This window comes from Lissotriton helveticus, chromosome 6 (assembly GCF_964261635.1).
Source record: "Lissotriton helveticus chromosome 6, aLisHel1.1, whole genome shotgun sequence".
Classification (NCBI taxonomy): Eukaryota; Metazoa; Chordata; class Amphibia; order Caudata; family Salamandridae; genus Lissotriton; species Lissotriton helveticus.
The window spans coordinates 924,299,287-924,320,721 of record NC_136067.1 but is presented as its reverse complement, the minus strand read 5'-3'; the positions used below and the strand labels follow the sequence as shown (position 1 = coordinate 924,320,721).

General features: G+C 43.4%; 1 protein-coding gene across 3 annotated transcripts in view; it reads left to right on the top strand.

Moving 5' to 3' along the window:
- Positions 1–1,541: 1,541 nt before the first annotated feature.
- HS3ST5 (heparan sulfate-glucosamine 3-sulfotransferase 5) overlaps positions 1,542–21,435 on the top strand; it is a 636,371-nt gene continuing 616,477 nt past the window's right edge. For all 3 annotated transcript variants that reach the window (XM_078648573.1, XM_078648571.1, XM_078648572.1), the window contains exon 1: positions 1,542–1,658. The gene's annotated coding sequence lies outside the window, so the exon portion shown is untranslated. The remainder of the gene's footprint in view (positions 1,659–21,435) is intronic.

The window sequence follows — 21,435 nt, the reverse complement described above, 5'->3', positions numbered from 1 at the left end:
CACCGTGCGGTGCCTGTCACGCTGTGCATTAAAACGCACAACCTGCCTTTGTGGCATTGCGGCAGGCGGTGCTCTCTGCACTGCCAGCCACAATGTTGCAAATGCGCCATGCGCCGCCTGTGTGGCGGGTGCATCCTTATCGGGAGTGCAGGACCGCCGCACCCTCTGCGGGCGGTCCCGTTTCCCGAGGATATAGTGGGCGAACAAAGTCCGCCCGCCATACTAATGGAGTCCATAATTTGTGCATAGGAAGGGGCTTTTGTGGTGTGTGAATGTCCTTCCCTAAGCACCTCTGTAGTTCTCCCTTACTCCTCCTTAACCCCTCCCTAGTAGTAATTATGCTTCATCTTAAACCATCCCCCTGGTTCCTCCCACATTTACTACAAGGGGGTCAATTTCAATGTCGGACAGACCTGAGTCCGCCTGACTTCAATCTGGAACTGGGACTGAATGACCTCCTGTCGGCAGTCCCAAACCAGAAAGTAAGATGTGACCGAACAATGTCCGTCACACTCCTATTCTTTACAATGGGAGCGCTCTCATTGTATGGAGCCGGGTGCAGGCATCAACAGGGGGGTACCATAGAAGCACCCCGGCTGCCATCCGGAGGTCTTGCACCCATGGGGGCCCTGCTGGGGGTCCCTAAAGTCGACTTCCCACAGCCTTTCCGTGTCAGAAAGGCCGGCACAGAAAGGCTGTCGGAATCTGACATTTTAATCTCTCTGACGGAAAGAGCAGCCCTGGGGATTACAGAAGGCTTTCGGAATGGCAGACGAGCTCTCCGAACCCGCCGTGAGCCATTCGGAAATCCTGTTTGGATTAATTTCTAACCGACTCCATCGAAAAGGGTTGGTTGGGAATTAATCCAAACAGGAGATTACAATGCCGTGGGAATGGCTCTGACCAAGGGTCTGACCAATTTTCCACGGCATCGTAATGGGCCCCTAAGTAAGAAACATATTTGTGAGAATACCCACATAGAAAAGGTAGGAGAGATGAAGATAGAAATTTACACTTCTAGGTTTATGAATAGCATTTTGTAGTACTTTAGTAATACTGCTGTTGTGCTACTAAGCATACTACAAATGCAGTTTTTGACTAGTCTGCAATCAGTTCATAATATGCCAATATTCAAATTCTTGAAATCATGGAAGCCTTTGTTGAAGATCAATATTGAGTAATGTCAGTAAAAAAATTCTTAGGGTCCAAATAAATAAAGGAATATTAAGATAATGTTATATTTTGTGGGTCTACTTGTAAAGAGGGACAAGCCCAGAGTTTTCCTGAGACTGAAATGTTTTAACATCTGTTCATTTAATATTAAGATTCATAAAAAGCAAAGGGCAATCAAATGTCTATAATGTTGGACCCTCATCTAATTTTGGTTTCATGTAAATCATGGTTGCCGTTATTGGGCTTGTGCTGTTGTATTAACCAAACCAACAAGAAACATTTATTTTCATATAAAACTGGGAATGTATAAGTAATGTTGGGTGATGCAGTTTAAGATACAGTAAAACACTTTTTGTGTATTTCAAGACAGAGGCAGCTGGTGGATTCTGAACATAGTGTTGCATAAATACTCACTTTGAATTGAGCAAGTTAAGAAGGTAAGCCCAAGGAGAAAAGATGGACAACTAAGGAGAGGACAGTAAAATGTAAGTTTGTGTTCTTATTTTTCTGAATATTGAATAATAGCAACATATGAAAAAGGAGTAATACTTTCAGCCTGAAATGGATGTTATAACATGGAGTAGAGGTTTAACTTAGAACTTTGTTAAGGTTCTCTTGCTATATTTGATTTAAAAACAATAGTGTGATAGAAATGAAAGCATTTCCACAATTAAATATGGTGCTGGAAAACAAATCACTAGTTTTATGTTAAATGACATTCTTGTTCTTTGTGCTCAATTGATTGTACAATAGTAAAACAGTACAAAGGGAACTACATAATGATATGCACACAAAAATAACTGGAATAGTTATACTACGTGAGTTTGACCATTCTATTGAAACTCCCGGGTATCCAAAGATTTTGGATTAGACGCCTTACTCACTTGATCGTGAAATCCTTCATCATCGGCGCCTTTCCACACTTTGGTAGAATGGTACCACCAGGGCGGACTCATCCCAAAAATGTGATGGGAGCTCTTATGTAAATCAAGACTGGATAAGCAGGGATCCAGGTGAAACGTATATTATTATAAATTCCTACAGATTGTCGGGCGTAGACCAGTATCCAGGCAGAAACCAGACTCCTCAGAAGCGTAGACAGTGTCAATCCCCTTCCCCAAGATAGACCCTCCTCCGTGATACAAAACACAAGGGGATGGCTACTATCCTAGGAAAAGAGAGAGACCAAAACCAAGGTCAAAAGAAGAAAGGGGAGGCCTGGCAGAGACCCACACGTCACTGGGATACAGTTCCCTGCAGAAGATAGAAAAGACAAGAACAAAAGAAAGGCTTCAATATCATGCAAGCAGATAGGTCTTATCACTAGTTTTCACATAACCCTAAAAGAAATATGCTGTCACATGCTTACCTGACCTTTGTGTAAAATAAACTCATAAAAATTCAATGAGCACCCAGGAGCACTCAACAACAAAAAGGATACTGCTCAAGCAAGAGTCTGTAGGTCTCTCTCCAAAGGAAATGAACAGTAAGGCAACAGAGTCCTCGAAAGGTTTCCTTTTTTCTGTTAGCTCCGGGATAAGAAGAAACGCGATCTTACGTTCTTCCGAATTCCAAGCACAGTAGTCTCTCCTAGAAAACGCTATTTCGCGTTTACACCCAAAAATTAATAAGAGGACTAGAAAGTTGTAGAATCACTTCCTCGCGTTGCCAGGAAAAAAAAAAGGAATCACAATATAGAAAATGCAGCCGCTATCTTGCACGGCCGAATCCAAGCACAAAGTCTGTTTCGTGGAAGCGCTTCCGAGGGCGAAACGAAACTCCCGGTCAAGAGTCACGGAGGTGACGGGGGAGGTGGAGGAAAGGAAGGGAGGAGTCACGATGTCCAGACACTCCTTGCTGTTCGGCGTAATGCAGCGCATCAAAAAAAGGAAACTGGAAGAAGTTCAGGAGTAGTCACGGGGAAGACAGGGAAGCGAAGTTCAGCCACTCGCTTAGGAGAACAAGACAGGTTCACGGCCCAAACATGAAAACACGCCTCAGGACTGAAGTTAGGAAAACCAAGCACCGCCATCTTGGAGGGGGAGGTATAAGAGCCTCCTCATTGTCTGTGATTGGCTTACAACTTCCAGTGACTTTCGGTTCACGTGCGTCTCCCCCAGGGCATTCTGGGAGACGTAGTACAAGCAGCGTGTAACAGCATATTCCTGCCTGTACTGCACTCATGAAAACAGAAGGGGGATAATTGGGGGTTTTGTGGTTGAAAATAATTGTTCAACTCAAACCATTTATGTCTGTGTCAACATGTTTCGGCCCACACATAGAGCCCGTCCGGGTCTAGGGCCTTCGTCAGGGCTAATTTCTACGTCCCTGCTTACTTATGCATGCACCTCATGCAAAAGGTGAGGCCTAAAGCTCTCACCTATCTCGGTCTTCTGTTCCTAGAAATTTTCTATGAGACAAAAGAGAAAAGGGTGGTGGGAAAGGGAGAAAAAAATAGGTTTTTAGGGTTGGTTGCAGGAGAAAATTCCTTAAGAGGCTTCATACGCAATATTACTTGCCTATTCCTATTTTTTTCGGCTAAGATTTTTAAAGAAAAGAAATCCCATAGGTTGGGGTGGTATATACATATTTAGCTTTTTTAAGTATTCTGAGAGAGTGGGGATGAATAAGGCAGAAATACAAAGAGAAATCAGAGCGTACACTACAATCAATGTGGAATTTACCTGAGGTAACAGGCCATTATCCATGCGGACAATGTAATGTTAGTCCATTCACAAAAGCAGCAAAAGAATTGGATCTGGGTTTACGCACTCCATGGATCCTACATACACATAAGAATTGCAATAGTGCAAATGTGGTATACATGATCATATGCAAATGTGGCCTAAAATATATTGGCATGACTACAAGGAAGGTGAAATTACGCATAAATGAACACGGAACCACAAAACCCCCAATTATCTTTTTTAAACATATCACAGGTCAGGCATCAATAAAGAATAGAAGAGGAGGGTATGCATGTAGGTATTTTTAATAATATACATTTCACCTGGATCCCTGCTTATCTAGTCTTGATTTGTTTAAGAACTCTCCTCACATTTTTTGATTGTGTCTGCCCTGGTGGTACCATCCTACCAGGGTGTGGATAGGTACTGATGATGACGCATGTCACGATCAAGTGAGTGAGGCATCTAATCCAAAATCTTTGGATACCCGGGAGTTTCAATAGAAGGGCCAAACTCACATAATATAATGATTCCAGTTGCTTTTCATGTGTATATATTGAGTTTGGGAGAGTGCAACTGGTCCTAGGGTCTCTTGCTCTCCTACCATGTGGGAACTACATAATGATCACACAAAAGGAGGCCCGTAATAGTCTACTTCACAAAATCCTCATACTGTGTTGTTAGTAAGGTACTGTGTGTCCTACAAATACATGTTAATACAATGACTGAATAGGTTTTGCTGGTTATAGATTGCATGTCCTTCATGGTGGCTTTGTAGCATTTGTTGATTGATGCAATAGAAGTTGAAGAGGAGCATCTAGTCTCAATGTTTTGCTGAGTGATTTCTAGTTTGGGACTGAGTGCATTCAAGCACTACCTTAATGAAGTTTTCTTTGGAAATCTATACTTCCAATGGTCATTATTCTAAAATAAAATTTCTGTGTCTGAGTTCAAATTAGGTGAAGAAAAGTATCTTTCTTTTCTAGAGAAAATACCACATCTTGATTTGCACAATAGGGTTTGGCAGAAGTTGACCGCTACAAATGTAATTCATAAATATGGAAATTGCAGATGTATTGTTTAATTTTTAGAGTCACAAACATATGGTTGAGGTAGGTTGGCAGAAGTTATAGGGGAAATTAGTTGTCTGCAAAAATAGATGAACACTCACAAACAAATGTTTTTCTGAATATTCACATCTACATATATTCCATGCAGTTTGTTTTACACCATGGAAAAATTGGCAAATTTACTCCCGTTTTCAGGGTGGGAATGGGTTGGGAACCAACATACATAGGCAAGAAATGTTGAGAAGAGGGGTTTACCTTGGGGAAAAAAATGTATCTCCAGAGAAAGAAAAATATGAAATTTGCAAATTGTGGCAGATATCTGCACATTGAAGATCCATGTATGCAGGTGTGTGTGCGTGTGTGTGTGTGTCTGTCTGCCTGTATGTTATAGTTGTGTATTAGTAGTCGACCTGCAAAAAGACAGCAGATTGCTCACCGGGACAAGGGCAAAAAAAGTCAATAAATTATTTAAGCGCTACTTGAAAATTCATCTGGTAGAGATTTCACATGCATACATGTTCTGCTTTTATGCCTATGTGTTCTCCTTGAAATCAATAACTGTTAAAAATTTCGATGACTATTTCTGTTTTTTTGTCAATCTCTCAAAAGACCTAAGTTTGTTCCAAACATTGAAGTGCATCTAAAGAAACACTTTTCTGTCTTTGTGGGAAAAATAAGTATTGGCCACTTGGGTTACACAGTCTGCATTTATCCCGAAGTAAAATGCCTGAAAATCTTTACGCATTTTGTGATCAATTAATTGAACCACGGTCTGGAAACAAGTGTGACTTTCAACCACTACCCCAACCAAAGTAGCATGTCCACAGAGAGTAGTAATTTTTTGCTGTCCCTTCAAAGTCAACATTTTTAATTGTATAAATTATTTGAACATGACGTATTAGTATGGATATTGACAATGACCATTCTACTATTTACATCCAGGGGTTAGGAAAATCAAATTAGCTAATATAATGTACAACAAAACAGAGCAGCTCTTTCCCAGCTTCCTTGCATTTGATAAGAAGTATACTCCGTTAGACTGGAACAATGTTTCAAAGCAAAAGGCAACTTATAATATCCCTTGAAGAGTCATGTTCCTATCCTTATTTCTATAATGTAAATACAGTAGTTTAAAAGGTTATTCCAAAGGCAAATCATCTAATTAGACTATCATTTGAAGTTTTTATTCCAAATCTGAATGTATGTTCAAACAAACATGACTAAGAAACCAATGTCTACTTCTTGATACATTAAGTAATGCAAATACTTGATATAATCAACATATTCCCTATGCCACTTAACGTTATCCCCCTTTCTCTTTTTGCTGTATACATGATACGATCTGCTTGTATAATGTTCATGCTATAGAAAAACACAAAATAAGTATGTTTTAAGAGCAAAAGGGGTACTACTAACTACTATACACATGCAGTGTGGAATTTAGTACAGTTTGAAAGGATATTCCTCACTGCAGGAAGCTATAGGAGGGTGAACTAATCAACATACACAATTCAAAACAGCTCAAGAGATCATACATTTAGTTTCCACACAGAAGACATTTACTTCAACTTTTTTTACTAAACCAATGCTGGTAGAAAAACAAGATAGTAGACATGCAAGATAAACTAGGGTTATCCATCCCACTGAGATTTAGGGTTAAAGGTTTAAAATGTAAGTTGTTCCTGGTACCTATTAAGGTTTATTGAGACCATTTAAAGCTGGACAGGGGGCCTGCCAGCCCTTCATGTCAGTGGAGGCTGTGGCCTCTCCTATTGGAGGATTTCCTGCCATATTTTGCCATTCCTCCCTGCAAGTTTAGCCCGTTATAAAATTAGGATATACAAGTCCCAAGATGCAAAGAAAAAAACCTTAACTGGATGAACTACTCACACATGGATCTTGAAAATCATGACAGATTTTTAGGCATTGATAGACGCACTAACTCTTTTGCACATGTGCATGTCAGTACCTGCATTTGTGTACTGTAAATATATACTATGCATTACCTTTCCTGGACAGTTAGTAACTTTCTTTGTGCCTGGGCCTGTATTCACTGTTATGTTGCATGTATATCAACCATGTGTTTGTTTGCTTTTGCAAGCTGAATTCTTCATGCAGTTAACATAGTGTCTAAGCATAAACTTATCATGCAAACTAAGTAAGCATATCACAAACAACTCTTCCTATCTATGAGTCATGATCTCTGAATATTTATTGTATTTATCTTGAAAGATTTGCAACACAGAGAGATGAAAGTATTTAAGGTACATCTAGTGGGTGCACTTGAGTAATGATAAAAACAACAAACAGCAGGATTATTTACACAGCCAGGTGGTATTTACTCTGAATATGTACAGCATTGGCTAAATGTGATGATGAGCCTGTCAAGCACTCTCCTAGCTAATTGCCTTTTAAATTCGATTAAACACCATAGTATACACCTAGTCATAATCATATTCCGTCTCTGTAAAGAAATGTAGCAAAAACAGGATGCATATTACTATTAAAAATATGCCCAACGACATCACAGAGTTGTTATACTGCAAACTGACAACATACAATGGCATGTTGAATAGGAAGAAAGTTAAATTGCATATAGTGGTAAAAGGTAAGTAGGAGCGCATGGGAGGAAAGGGCATGCATGGTCCATAAAGGGCATTCCAAAATGTGAAATTCTGGACAATACTAAAATAACTTTCCACTCACGTAAAAAAGCGCACAATTGTTTTAACGCTCATATAATTCTGAATGGAGCTAATTACTATTGCCCTAGATAAAAACGTTATCACAGGGGTTTAAATGAGAAAATGGATTGTGAAGCCATTGCTGTACATATATAACACACTTTTGTGCTTATAAATATTTTACAAAGAAATCCTAATCCAAAAATATTGTGTCTGTACATTTAGAAGTTGGGAAACCATTGAGTTTCTGTCGGCATGATTGCTGCTGGCTCCACCATTTGAAGCCCTTATCCTGGAGGCCCATTGCCCACTCAGTCAGCATCTCACAGTGATTATTCAGAGCATGCGACTATCACTGTTTTTTGTACTCTCCATATACCGAAACCATGGCACCCCTGAGAAAAATACTTTAGAAAATGCCACTGATGCCATAAGGAGAAATTTGTCTTTAGCTTTGCAACAACAAGTTGCCACTTTGTAGCAAAGAAAGTACACCTGACTCACCAGCAGATTTACTTTGATTACCAAGATCCCTGCCAGGCAGGAGGGGATATCTAATTATGGCGGGAGTCCGCTGACAGCGGAACGGAGGCCAAGAAGGCCTGCCAAGCCACTCACCATGGTCCTAAGTTCCTAAACATATTATTTTCCCAATTTAGTTACCTGTATTAAAAATCCAATAGCATAGAACACACTGAGTGCCTTTATCAGTGTTTGAATATATACTTGCATATTGTATTGTAGTAAGATTAGCAGCAGAGTTAATAATTAGAGGTGTGGAAAAAATAAATGGGAACCTTAACGAGTATCCAAAGAATCTGCAGTATCATCAGTGTAACTCTGTGCCATCATTCATTACAACAAAAAAGTAGGGAAAAGCCATAAAAGTGGTGATGAATGATTGGCTTATTTTATCCAATCACCCAAAACATTTCTCCCAGTCATCACAAATCACAACAAGCATTTACAATGCAACGGTTTCGCCTCAGTGTCGATCCGCGCGAGACTAGTGCACCCCGGGGTGCACTAGTGCACCTTTGCAGCTCCAGTGCTTCAATGCACCAGCTCACCGACAGGGGTGGGAACGGACAGCGGGAGGGGGGGCGGGAACGGGCACACATGGACAGCGGGAGGGGGGGGCAGGAAAGGCACGGACAGCGGGAGGGGGGCGGGAAAGGACAGCAGGAGGGGGCGGGAACACGAACAGCGGGAGGGGGGGCAGGCGCACAAATGTGACACGGAACCACCAGGCACCGAGGTACCCCTGGACACCCTGCAATCGATCACCCTGATGGTTGGCGGGTGGAAACAAACGGATGACGGCACAGCCCGGGGGGGTCCTGCAGGCAACAACACAGGCCTCTGATCTCAGCTGTGGAGGGTGGTGGGATCGATTGACCCCAGGGACGAAAGATCACGGCGGCCATCATGCGGTCTGAGACCAGCGAGAAGTACACACCCCACATCGTCCAGCTACTTCAGGCCTGCCCCTACTCACTAACGCAGGGATCCCTCGGATTGTGGTGTGCAACAAAGTCGGCAATCGGCGACCTACTCCATTCCTGTAATCCTGCATCAACACATAAGACCTTGATATCCCTCAAAGTGATCAGGGCAGATCGGGGCACCATTGCCGAGAGTGCTGCACTGCGAGAGGGTGAACATCCGAAGGAACACAGACGTGCATGGTTAGAGTTACTGCAAATTCACTCAATCTGCATTGTGCATGTATGTACAGTGGGACCATGCAGCTTAGGCCAGGATTCTGCTAAAAGCCTCCCGCAAAGAGAGAATGCAGGCGGGAACGGGCACACATGGACAGCGGGAGGGGGTGGGGGGCAGGATAGGCACGGACAGCGGGAGGGGGCAGGAAAGGACAGCGGGAGGGGGGGCGGGAACACGAACAGCGGGAGGGGGGCAGGAACGGGAACACGGACAGCGGGAGGGGGGCGGCGGGAACAGCCACAATCCCTCACCTGGACCTGGACTTCCTCCGGCGGCAGTCGGCTGCGGAATGGCCAAAACAAACCTGGACGACAAAAAAAATAAACCCCGCCCACGGCTGCATGACGTTGTCAAAGGGGCAGGATGAGTCAAAATGGCCGGAACGCCCCCGAATCTGCTCCGCAATTGACGGATAGATCTCTGTTCCAATGGCTAGCCTCCATTTATGGAGCTAGCCAATGGAACAGAGGGCGGATTCCCAAGCCACATACTTGTAAACATTAGATTTTGCCTGCGCCGAAAAGCTGCGTGGTGCGCAGCTTTCGACAGGCGAAACCTAAAAAGCATGGACATATCCTGAAAATGCAAAATTGTGTGACCACTAATTTTAAATCAAATTTGTAAACACAGAAAATTTAGTGACTAAACAAAATGTGCCCCATGCAGGCAACTGGCCCCTGCACAAATCCTGTGTTTAGGGCCAGGAGATGTGGTAAGAATAGATCACAACACTTGTTGCATTTTTCCTTCCTCTAGGAATGCCTATCCTACCTGAGGTGAGATGCAGGCAAGAGTTTCCACCTATTGGAATTTTAAATTGTGTGAACCAATGATCATGATATACATGAACGGTGGAGTAAAAATGTACATTCATTTCCTAAATGTTGTGCTCGAAATGTAAATCTGTTATAGAGTGGCCATTAAAGGTCCAAAGATGTTAATACTACTACCGTGGTGGTGTGATTTCAGGGCAAAATCCTGCTGACCAGGGCAGACCCCTCTCACCATTGTCACACCATTCATGAGAACAAATCCACAAACGGAATAGCTTGTCTGCCCTAGCTGTTTCGTTATGTATGGAAGGATAAAATTCAAGCACACATTTTGCCTGACAGCCAGCCTTCCCATTGGCTACAGATCCCATTGTAAATCAGCCGAAAAAATGCCACCACACATTAACAACTATCAAGGCAGCAAGGAAAGTTCTAAAAAGGTTGTAGGGCTTTTTGTGTGTAGGGGCAAACAAGAGGTATTTTACTCTACCTGGAACTTGCCAATTGGCAATGATTGATTCATCCCATATCTCCTTTTTAAGATGTAATGACTTTACCAAATATCACTACATTTTGCTCCCATGTGTTCAATATACAGGACCCTTTATGCAAACCGTGCGAGACCTTGAATTTGATAAACAGCTACATTTTGATAGTTTTACCCTCTGGAATGGTCAGAGTGAGGGTAGCTCACACTGCGGCGAGATTCCTTACCTGAGGCTGTAATGTAATAGGGACTCTTCCGGAACATTATCAAGACCTGGTTATTTCTTCAAGGGCATATTGCCAAAAATGTTTCAGTCATTTTCCATCATGTAACGATACCACTATGGGACAAATGCTGCACTCTACAAATAAAATGTCTTACCAATGTGAGACAGAATAGTAATCAGGAAATCATGTACAGGAAGATAACAGGCCAGCCTGTATGGGTATGGCCCCGGTCCCAAAGTCTGAAATAAAAAGCTTAGGTATCTGGCTAGACAAAGACCTCTCCTTCAAAACCCAAGCCAGGAAGACGGTCGCCTCATGCTACTGTCTGCTTAAAATGATCCGTAAAGTACTCCCCCTACTTCCATACCGAGCAAAAAAGCTACTGATATAGGACATGATCCTTTCCAGGATAGACTTTGGCAACACCCCATATCTGGGGCCCCCAATGCAGTGGTTGTGAGACTTCAGTTTGTTCAGAACTCGGAGGGAAGGCTGCTTACCGGTACTGGCCATCGCTGTTCTGCAAAGCCAGCACTGCGCTCCCTGCACTGTCTCCTGGTGCAGGAGAGAATCAATTTCAAAGCCCTCTGCGTGGCCCACAAGTCTCTTGGAGGGAACAGACCAACAATCATAAAAGCCTTGATCTGCCCTTATAAAGCCTCCAGAACACTCGCTCCATCTGGCAGAAGTGCCCAGAATCAAGAGAGCCAGAACTGGGGGCAAGCTTTTTTCATACAATGCCGCCAAACTTTGGAACACTCTCCCACTTCACCTTCATAGGGAACCTAACCACCTAATTTTCTGAAAACATCTGAAGACCTGGCTCTTCCCATAATTTCTGGTCGCTCACTCTAGTTCCGCTTCAGCACTGAGATGCTCCCTGGGTAGCCATGCGCTTTCCAGGAACCCCTTTCATTTCATTCATTCATTTCATTTAGAACTTGGGCAAAGTTGAAGACCCAATTTTCAACAGTCACATGGAACAGGGAACAGAACAGTCTACCTGTCCCAGGCTAAGCATTCACAGGAACATGTATGCAAAAACAGCTGTGAGCATAACAATTTGCCATTTTTAAAAGGGCTAGCAAGTTGGTAAGGTGACACATAGGCCTTGACTACAAGTATTCCAAATAATTCAAACACCATGTACCACACATATCAAAATTTTGAGTTGGATGGATATACTCGCTGGATTCTTAAAATCCACATTATCCAGATTCATTTCGTCAGGTCAAACTTGCTGATATTTAGAAGTAGAAAGTGCCCATTAAATACCAGGACATATAGATTGGTATGGTAAGCACCAACATTTGTGTTATGCCCCATTTTTGAAGACACAACTCGGAAAACTCTATAGTTACTGTAATGTTTTGTGAATTAGAATGACGGGACCCCTGTGGTTCCTGATGGACTCCGTAGAACAGTGACATAAGTGTGTGGGTGTGGATAGTGGAATTCATGATGAAGAATGTATAGTTAACGCTTACACGCTGAGGAATGAAGATGTTCTATACCAAGCTCTGTGTGTGGCATGATCATATACAAGTACCTGGGCTGGGGTAGGACACTACAACTGGCGAGGAGATAGTGAATACATAAATCCCAACCCGAAGAACCAAGAGTGCGCTCCTGGAGAGTTTGTCATGGTCCAGCAAACTGCTTGTGCATGTCACATGTGCCTTGGTCAAAGAGAAGATCGATGGCTGGCATATGTGTAGTCAAAGCAACGCTCCAGCCAGTGCAAGGCCTGTGAAGAAAGTAAAGGCCTTACAAAAAGTTTGTCGTTGGCTACAAATTTGCTTGATAAAGTTGAGACAAGAGGTACTACGCGACAACATGACACAGATCCATCATTCAGAGAGTGTGACAACGCTAAAGGCAGCGACAACCAGGTACAGAGAATCTAGAGGCTGTGCTAGCTGAGTGCAAGGAAGTTCTAAAAGCAAAGACAGTTCTAACATCAAGAAACGCTGAAGGCAGTGACAACCAGGTAGGGAAAGTGCAGCGAGCAGCGACAGCCAGGTGCAAGAAAACACTGTGAGCAGAAGCAGGTAAATGCAAAGAAACGCTAAAGGCACTAGAAACCCGATACAATTCAAAGAGGTGAGACGGGTGAAGAACCCATGCAAGAAACAAAGCAGCTACTCACCGCTAAAGAAGAAAACAGCTATACAACCATAGAGCAGGCACGATGACCCAAATGTCAGCATGCAGCTAGTGCGTGATAAGGGTCCAGGTACAAGCGGGTAGCAGATGTCGCCAAGCAAGTTCCACTCCTGGTAGTAGAAGGTTCCACAGATTATGATGCTGCTGCATTCCTATAACCACTGCCTCCCTTTGATACAGCCAAAAAGCAAAGTATGGTTGACAGGTGGACTGCCTCGAGCAAAACATTTGATGATTTCATTGATGCGCTGGAAAAAGCAACTGAGTAAAAGATCATTAAATGCATTAAGAATTTAGCAGGTGACAGAGTAAAATAAGTGATAAAGAAAATGCCACGGTGATGAAGTGACTTACCGTTGAATCAAAGAAGTGTTAAAATCCAAGTTCAAGCCAGTGCCGAATGTTGTCTATGAAAGGTTCATTTTTAGGCAGGAAATGCAGAGAGCTGGGGAAACTATGAATGAGTTTGTAGAAAGACTTGATTTGCTCATAAAGCATTGCAAGTTCAATGAGTTTATCGATGAAGAGGCTATGCGTCTTAAAGTAATAGATAGTTGTCTCTCCAATTCCTTCAGATGCCAAATGCTGTAAGAGACACTCAACTTGGAGAAAGTACTCCTGGCCCCCAGAGTGAAGGAGAGAGCTGATAGACATGCAGCTTACATAGAGGCCTGAGTAGCCCAAAATGAATAAGCTGAGTATGGAAAATAAGATGTAATTCAAGGCAGAGGGCCGTAAAGTCACGTCTCCAAAGACCAAGAAGTTGTGTTTCTGATGTTAATTTTCCTTTCCACATGAGGGTAGATGTCCTGCCTTTGGACAGGTATGCAAAGGCTGTGGGATGATGAAGCTGAGCTCGTCATGAACAATGGGAATCTAGGTCCTACAGCACAGAGAAGGAATTGCCTTAGCACTGTTGTGGTTAAGAAGTCTTAAGACCATGAAAGTGCAACTTCACATAAATGAGGACATTCGTCCTGTTGCTCAGTGACTTTATTGAAATGCATTCAATTTACAAGAATGCTGTAAGAGACACTCAGCTTCAAGCAAGCACTCTTGACTGCCAGAGCGAAGGAGAGAGCTGACAGACAGGCAGCACAGATAGAGGCCAGAGCAGCCAAAATAAATAAGCTCTGAGTGTGAAAAATATGTTCAAACGCAATGCAGAGGGCCATAAAGTGATGTCTCCAAAGAACAATAAGTTGTGATTCTGATATGAATTTTCCATTCCACATGAGGGTAGATATCCTGCCATTTGATAGGCATCCAAAGGCTGCATGTATGAGAACCATTTTGTAACAGTCTGCAAAGTGCGTCACATCAAGAAAAACAAAATGGAGACCAGTTCAAGTGTATCACTTTGAGAAAACAAAAAATGTATGTGAGAAAGTTCCAGACACACCATTCTATGCACGTCCACAAGGCAACATCAGTTGAGGAAAGTAGAAACTGAATGATGTCGATTGTCGTCAAATTCTTCATCTAAACGTTCATCACTGTCATTGTCGAGTGACATTGAGGATGATGGGTGTGTGATTTCAATGTAGACTGCCGGATAAAGTGCAAATGTAGGGCTAGCTTCTTGCAAGGAAGAATGTTGGTGAAAGCTAGGCTGACATGTAAAAGTGCAAAATTCATTTGAACACAGCCCAAGATCACACTGAAAGTGAATGGGTGCGTTATACCTTCTATCATAGACAGTGATGTATTGATAAACATTATGTCAGTGGAAAGGTATGATGAACTGCTTCGACCCCACTGTAAAGTCATGGTTCATTTAAAGCCACTGTGAAGCATAAAAATACAAAAGTACAAGAGCAAATTCATGTCTTGCCAGGCATTTCATTGAGTGCATGTTCACTCAGTTTCAGTACTGCTGCTGATATGAGGCTGATTTCTGTAAACTACAATGGCAATGCCTATCATGAGATAGTGAATCAGTTTCTGTCTTTGTTTCATGGATTAGGAAAACTTAAGAGCTTGAAAATGCAACTTCACATAAATGAGGACATTCATCATGTTGGTCAACAACATCATTGAATTGCATTCCGTTTATAAGAGGCTGTTGAGAAAGAACTTGATATCTTATTAAAGCATGACATAATTGAGCGATCCACTGGTCCGAGGTCATGGGTATCACCCATAGTGGTAGTGCCGAAAAAGGATAGCGGAAGATTTGGGTGCATCTGCGTAGAGATGGACCAAGCCAACAAGGCAACTGATAGAGAACGACATCCAAGGTTTCACATTGCCGACATGATTATACAGCTGAATGGAGCTAAAGTCTGTTCCCGCCTTGATTTGAACAAAGGGTATCACCAGCTCAAACTGGAAGGTACATTACTACCTTTTCAACTCATGTTGGTTTGCTTCAATATATAAGGCTACATTTTCAGAGTGTCATCAGCTGCCAAACTTTTTCAGGATGTTATTGGTCGTATAATACAGCCTGTCAAAAATGTTTTCAAGTAAAGTGATGACATACTAGTTTTTGGGGCCACCCAAAAAGAACATGATAAAGCTCTTACACAAGTCTGTCGTACACTTGCTGTTGTAGGTCTTACTTTAAATATGACAAAGTGTGAGTTTCTTCAAACCAAACTAAAGTTTTTGGCCATGTCTTTTTGGACTCCATACCCAAATATAGTACTAGTCATGTGATCCATATGTCCCCCACAAGACGTAACTATGTTGAGCTCCTTCCTTGGTATGGACAGTTACTGTTCAAGGCATGTACAATACTTTGCCACTGTACATGCCCCATTGAAAGACTTAACTAAACAAAATGTCCCATTTTAATGGTCAAGTGAATGTGAACAAAGTTTCAAGAAAATCAAGCTTGTAATTGAGAACACACCTAATATGGAATGCTTTGATTCGAAATTGGACAGAGGTTATTGTTGATGCAAGCCCAGTGGACTTGGGTGAGATCCTTGGCCAGCACAATGGACATCCCAATTCCCCAAGACATTGTGGCTTATGCAAGCCAAAGTTTGTCTATGACAGAATGTAGTTATGCACAACCAGAAAAAGAAAGCTTCGCTGCGGTGTGGGCTTGTGAACATTTTTGTGTGTTCCTGTATGGAAAACATTTCACAGTTGTCTCTGACCACCAAGCATCGCTCACACTTTTTGGCAAATTTAAAGCCAAGATGCCCCCTCACATTGAGAGGTGGAGGTTGCGATTGCAGAAGTATGATTACACAATTGTGCATCGTCCAGGAAAAAATCAAAACCCTACTTTCTAATTCTCATGTGTACCAATACGGTGTTTTGACAATAATTCGAAGACATCTGATGCCTATGTCAACTTCATTGTGAAGTTCAGTACACCTGCTGCCATACCGTGAGAACAAATCATTGCTCTGAAATATTTCTTTATTGAGTTTTCATGAAGGACATATGATGTGTGATAAACAACAATCAGTACCAATACAGTAATCTTATGCAACATCACAAAAGCATTTGAATACGGCATCTATTGTCAGATTATTTCATACCCCCCCAAGTCTGTGAAAGCAGTGTATAGTTATACAAAAAGGGCAAAGCATAATAGGACCAATGTGTAACAGTATAGCAGTCAACAAATGACAATGGACCATGTAACACATTCTGGGCACCCAACTTAAAAACTGCACTACATGGCTGTATGAAGGCCCCTGTCCAGGCTACACTATGCTCTGCATAGAACGACTCAGGCTATGTATACTGTTGTGGTAGCAATTAGGGGTAATCTCACAGGGACCCAATTCAAGGAGGTTTCATCCACGGAGTCAAATACCCGGGAAAGTAGGGAAGATTGCAACAGCTCCCAGATGTCCCTAAGTCATGAGCTAAGGGGTCGTAATTCAGCATAGGTGGTCAGCTGATCTTTACAGTAGGTTGATTCTCGCAGTCACTCCTTAAATTGTGCACGTCCCCTTCCCCATTTAAGCACAACCGTATGTATGGCCAGTGGAAGGCTGAGCTCCACATATTTTTTTTAAACCAACTTCCAACCCGTGTGTTCTAGTATTGACATTAGCAGAGTGAGGGTAATTTTTTGGCCAATAGACCTGTATCTGGTAACATGCCCAGGCCAGGTGGAGGAAGTCTGCCTCTGCCATGCCACACCGGGGACACCTATCATCAGGAGGGAGATTACATCTGTACAGCTTGACAGGTATATAATATATTGATGTAAAAATGTGTAATGGATAATGTGGAGCATGCTGCTCTAAGCGATGCACCAGTTACTGGAGCATAGTGACAAGAATTACAAGAGCACAGAAGCATACCAAAAACATGAGGGAACAAATAGGCAAGGGGAGAGAAGATTAGGGGAGAGAGGGAAGGAATAGGGGATTTAAACGGAGAATAATGGAGGGAAGAAGAGGGGGAGGGTGTAGGAGGCACAACAAGGAGACGAGGAAAAACAGTGTCTGACATCCAGCTGGGTAGGTGATGTCCGAAGGGTGAACCAGAGCCAAACTCCTCTATAGCTGCATGCATCGGCCAAAGGTTGCTCGGACACCTCAGTACATACAGAAAGGTTATAGATTCCGCCTCAAAAGTTCCATCGAGCGCGCTGGTCACGGTGTACGATGCTGTGCTCCCAGCAGTAATGGGATAAAAAATGGGAGAAATTCCACAAATGTGGCAAGATCCAGATCAATGTCCTGTAGGAGCTCAAAAAGGCTGCGAAAATTGTGTGATAGAACGCATCCAGGGATGAAACCTGACTGGTCCAGTCTAACCAGAAATGTCATTAAGAGGCCACTAAGGTGATTTGCTAGAATCTTTGTGAGACTTTTAGCATCACAATTGATAAGGGACATGGGGCGGTAGGATTCGCAATTGTTTATCAGGTTTGAGAAGGCTGATTATCATGGTTCCCCTCATGGAGGTTGGGGGTAGACCGGAGTTCTTCGCCTCTCAATAGACAGCCTGCAGATTGAGCATTAAGGTACCAATATAAGTCTTAAAAACATCTGTGGGTAGGCCATCAGGGCTGGGGGCTTTTCCAGATTGTACCTGTATTGTAGCCTTCAGTATTTCATCTTCCTCTATATCCGCTGACAGGTATTCCCTCTGCGCGTCGCTTAACAAACCCAATACCGCCCTCCCAGCATTTTGCGTCCTGCGAGAGATATCCCAGTTGCTAAAGAAAGTGGAGAAAACATTTAAAATCTCTGGTGTGTCCCAAACCAATGATCCATCACTATATCTGATCTCAAGAACATCATTTGTAAAATGGGGGTTGCGTGTCATTGTCACCAGCATGTGTCCTGGACGCTCTCCCTCGCCGTATGTCCTCGCATATTTGCTACGGTACAGGCATTTGCATTTGGCCATCTCCTGAAAACTGTCAAAGCAACATAATTTTCGTAGCCACCTCAGGAGTTCCTAGTTGATTCTCCAAAGATGTAATGTCTCTTTCTCTCTCTAGCCCTCACAGTTGATCGCTGATAGAATGTAAGACCCTTCCATTCTTGGCCAGGCATATACCCCAAACAGTAACTTTAAAAGCCTTTGGGACAGAATCCTTTTTCCTGTCGAAGAAGTCAACAATCTCCTGTATCACTTCCTCTTGGAAAGGGGTATCCAAAAGGCAACATGGGAGAAAGCCTCCATGAGACGTATCTGGAAGAGACCACAGGTGGGCACAGTTCGAGCAGATCCCGGGAATGGTCTGAGAAAGTGAGTTGCTAAATGTGTTACACCATGTATCCATGTACCTAAGCCTCTAGATATGAGCCAATAGTCCAGCCTTGACCAACTGTTATGGACCCCAGAGTAGAAAGTGCCCTATCTTGCCAGCGAATGGAGAGACTGTCATGTGTCCAGCATCTCATGTTCCTCCATGATGGTACAGATATGTCGGGCTGCAGAGCCATGAGAAATGGATGGGGTGGGAGATCTCTCCATAGCCACATTAAGCACGATATTAAAATTGCCTCCGCAAATAACATGAGTGAGGCCGATGTCCACAACCTGCCCCCAAAGTCTATTGAAGTAGGCAGGGTCATCAGTGTTTGGTCCATAACAATTAACAATGGTGATAGACACAGATACCAACCTGCCCCATATCAAGGTATAGCACCCTAGGGGATCGTTCCGAGATCCCTGCGGAATGTATGGTGTGCCTTTGTGGATTAGAGTTGCAGTGCATATGAGAAATATGTAGTGCATTGCCTGTAGGAGGCCCAATAGGTAGCAAAGGTGATGTGCACGGATACACTAAGTGAGTCTCCTGCAGGAGGGCAATATAGATGTTATGCCTAGCCAGATAATCTAGGATGTGACTACTCTTTTGTGGGTTACCCACTCCTCTAACGTTCTGGCAGAAAAGAGGAGGGAAGCCTCTGCCATTGGTCCCCAAGCACACAGTCCCTGAGTAGTAGTCATCAGCGAGGCCATTTCAGTAATGAATCAGGCATGAGTCTAAGCTTGAGAGACCCCAGCTCCAGCAGCAGAGCAGAGTGCCCCCAAGGTGTTTGGCTTCTTCAGCATTACAAGCACTCATCCGGTGCCACACCGCCGCAGGCCACAATGCCCCTGTGTGTCAACATGAACTTCCTTGCATCATAGTCGGGAGGGATGGAGTTCTTTGCCACACCTGGCTGAAGGCACCGCCGGGGATCTCTAAATGAAGGGATCATATGTGGCACTCAAATATTGGTACGTGCAGGGCCCCTGCTCAGCCACTTATCAAGAGTATGGTGCCAGACCACTGGTCCAAGTGGCTGTGTCCAGCAAGCAGCACTTGACTCGACTGCCTCCTCCTCCCCAGGGTAGGGCACTACTGACGCTTGCAGGCATGTATCGGGGGTTGTCACATAGAGTGGGCGAGAGGAAGAACTTGTGCCTTATAATTATGGGGTTGCCTAGAGCCTCAGATTTCAAAACCTATCAGAGGATATGAATGAGTCTTGCAGCAGCGGGACCCGAGTTATGCAGGCAGAGCCCCATCAAAGGCACCCCTTGGCTGGTGCCTCGCAGGCATTGGCCCGCAGAATGCCACCGCTCCAAAGCAAGGGGAACTGGAGTGAATGACAGTCAGTATTTTGGTTGTGCTCCCTTCTGCTACGGTCAGTCTTCTGGTTGCGCTCCCCTCTGCTACTCATTGAGGCCCTTCATCCGCGCCTCAGGCCGTATGCATCACGGCAGCCGCCATTACAGCTATCCAGCTTTTCGGCAGACTGAAAGGCAACAGCCTCTCTATAGCGGATAAGTACAGTAATCACACCCAGAATCAGCATCAGTCTACTCTTAGCAGTATCTAGTTATCTGGAAGCAGTCTTTTACAGCATGATGTGGTCATTTGGTCCAGGATTATATTGGATCTATGCCCCAGAGTGCAGGAGCCTCACATTAGTGCGCCCAACTTGCTCGCCATGTCTTAAGCGCACCCCAGAACTAATCATTGCTGCCAGGAGTACTGACAGGGATTTGCTAATGCACACCAAACATGGCAAACACATACTCAACTTCTTTATGATGACCTTGAATACCAGTAATTCAAAAATGTGCAAGAAAAACTTTCAGTTACTCCAATAGGCATCATCTTACAAAGGTCGAGAATTGTCATACCCGAGAGTCTGAGACAACAAGTTATTGAACTGGCCCATGAAAGGAACCGTGGGGTTTGTGCTACGAGCCAAGCTTTACCGGACCGAGTGTGGTTCCCCTGTCTTGATGAAAGAGTTGAAAAAGAGTTAAAGGCATGTAATTTGTGCAACAGTTTATCATCTAAAACAACCCTCCATCCAGTTAACTTGCCTGATGTCCCAAAGCATGAGGAGGGAGAAGATTGGAATTAATTTCCTTGGGCACATTAAAAATGGATATCATCAAAGAGTAATTGTTGATGAATATTCCCATTTTCCTCTGGTGGAAGATCTGTCGTCAACTACTCATGACAGAGTCATTGAGAGACTCAAAAGTATTTTTGTGACTTAGGGTGTTCAGTCGATTTTTAAATCTGGCAAAGACCCGCCTTTCAATAGTCAGGAATTTATATGTTTTCTCATTCATTTAAATATCAAGCATCAGAAAAGCACACCTCTCTTGCCACAGGCAAATGGTGTGGTCAAAAGATTGATGAGCACCCTCAAGAAGGCTGTTCTGCGTGCTGTGCTGGAAAAGCTTGAACTCAAATCAGTTCTTCAATCTATGCTTCGTGCATATAGGCGAACACCCCATTCTACCACGGGTGAGAGCCCTGCCACCTTAATATTTGGGAGAGCCGTAGAAACCAAAGTGGCACAATGGACCACTGAGAGATTTATTAACCTTTGAACCATTGATTCATCTCACAAACACAAGTCTGATGCTCCTTTTTTATGCTGACCCACTGAGGACTGTAACCAATGAAGGACACTAAATGACTGCTCACCATCCTGGAAAGTCCACTATGCAAGATTCTTTGCATTTCAAGCACCTGGCTCAATCCTCGTCAACT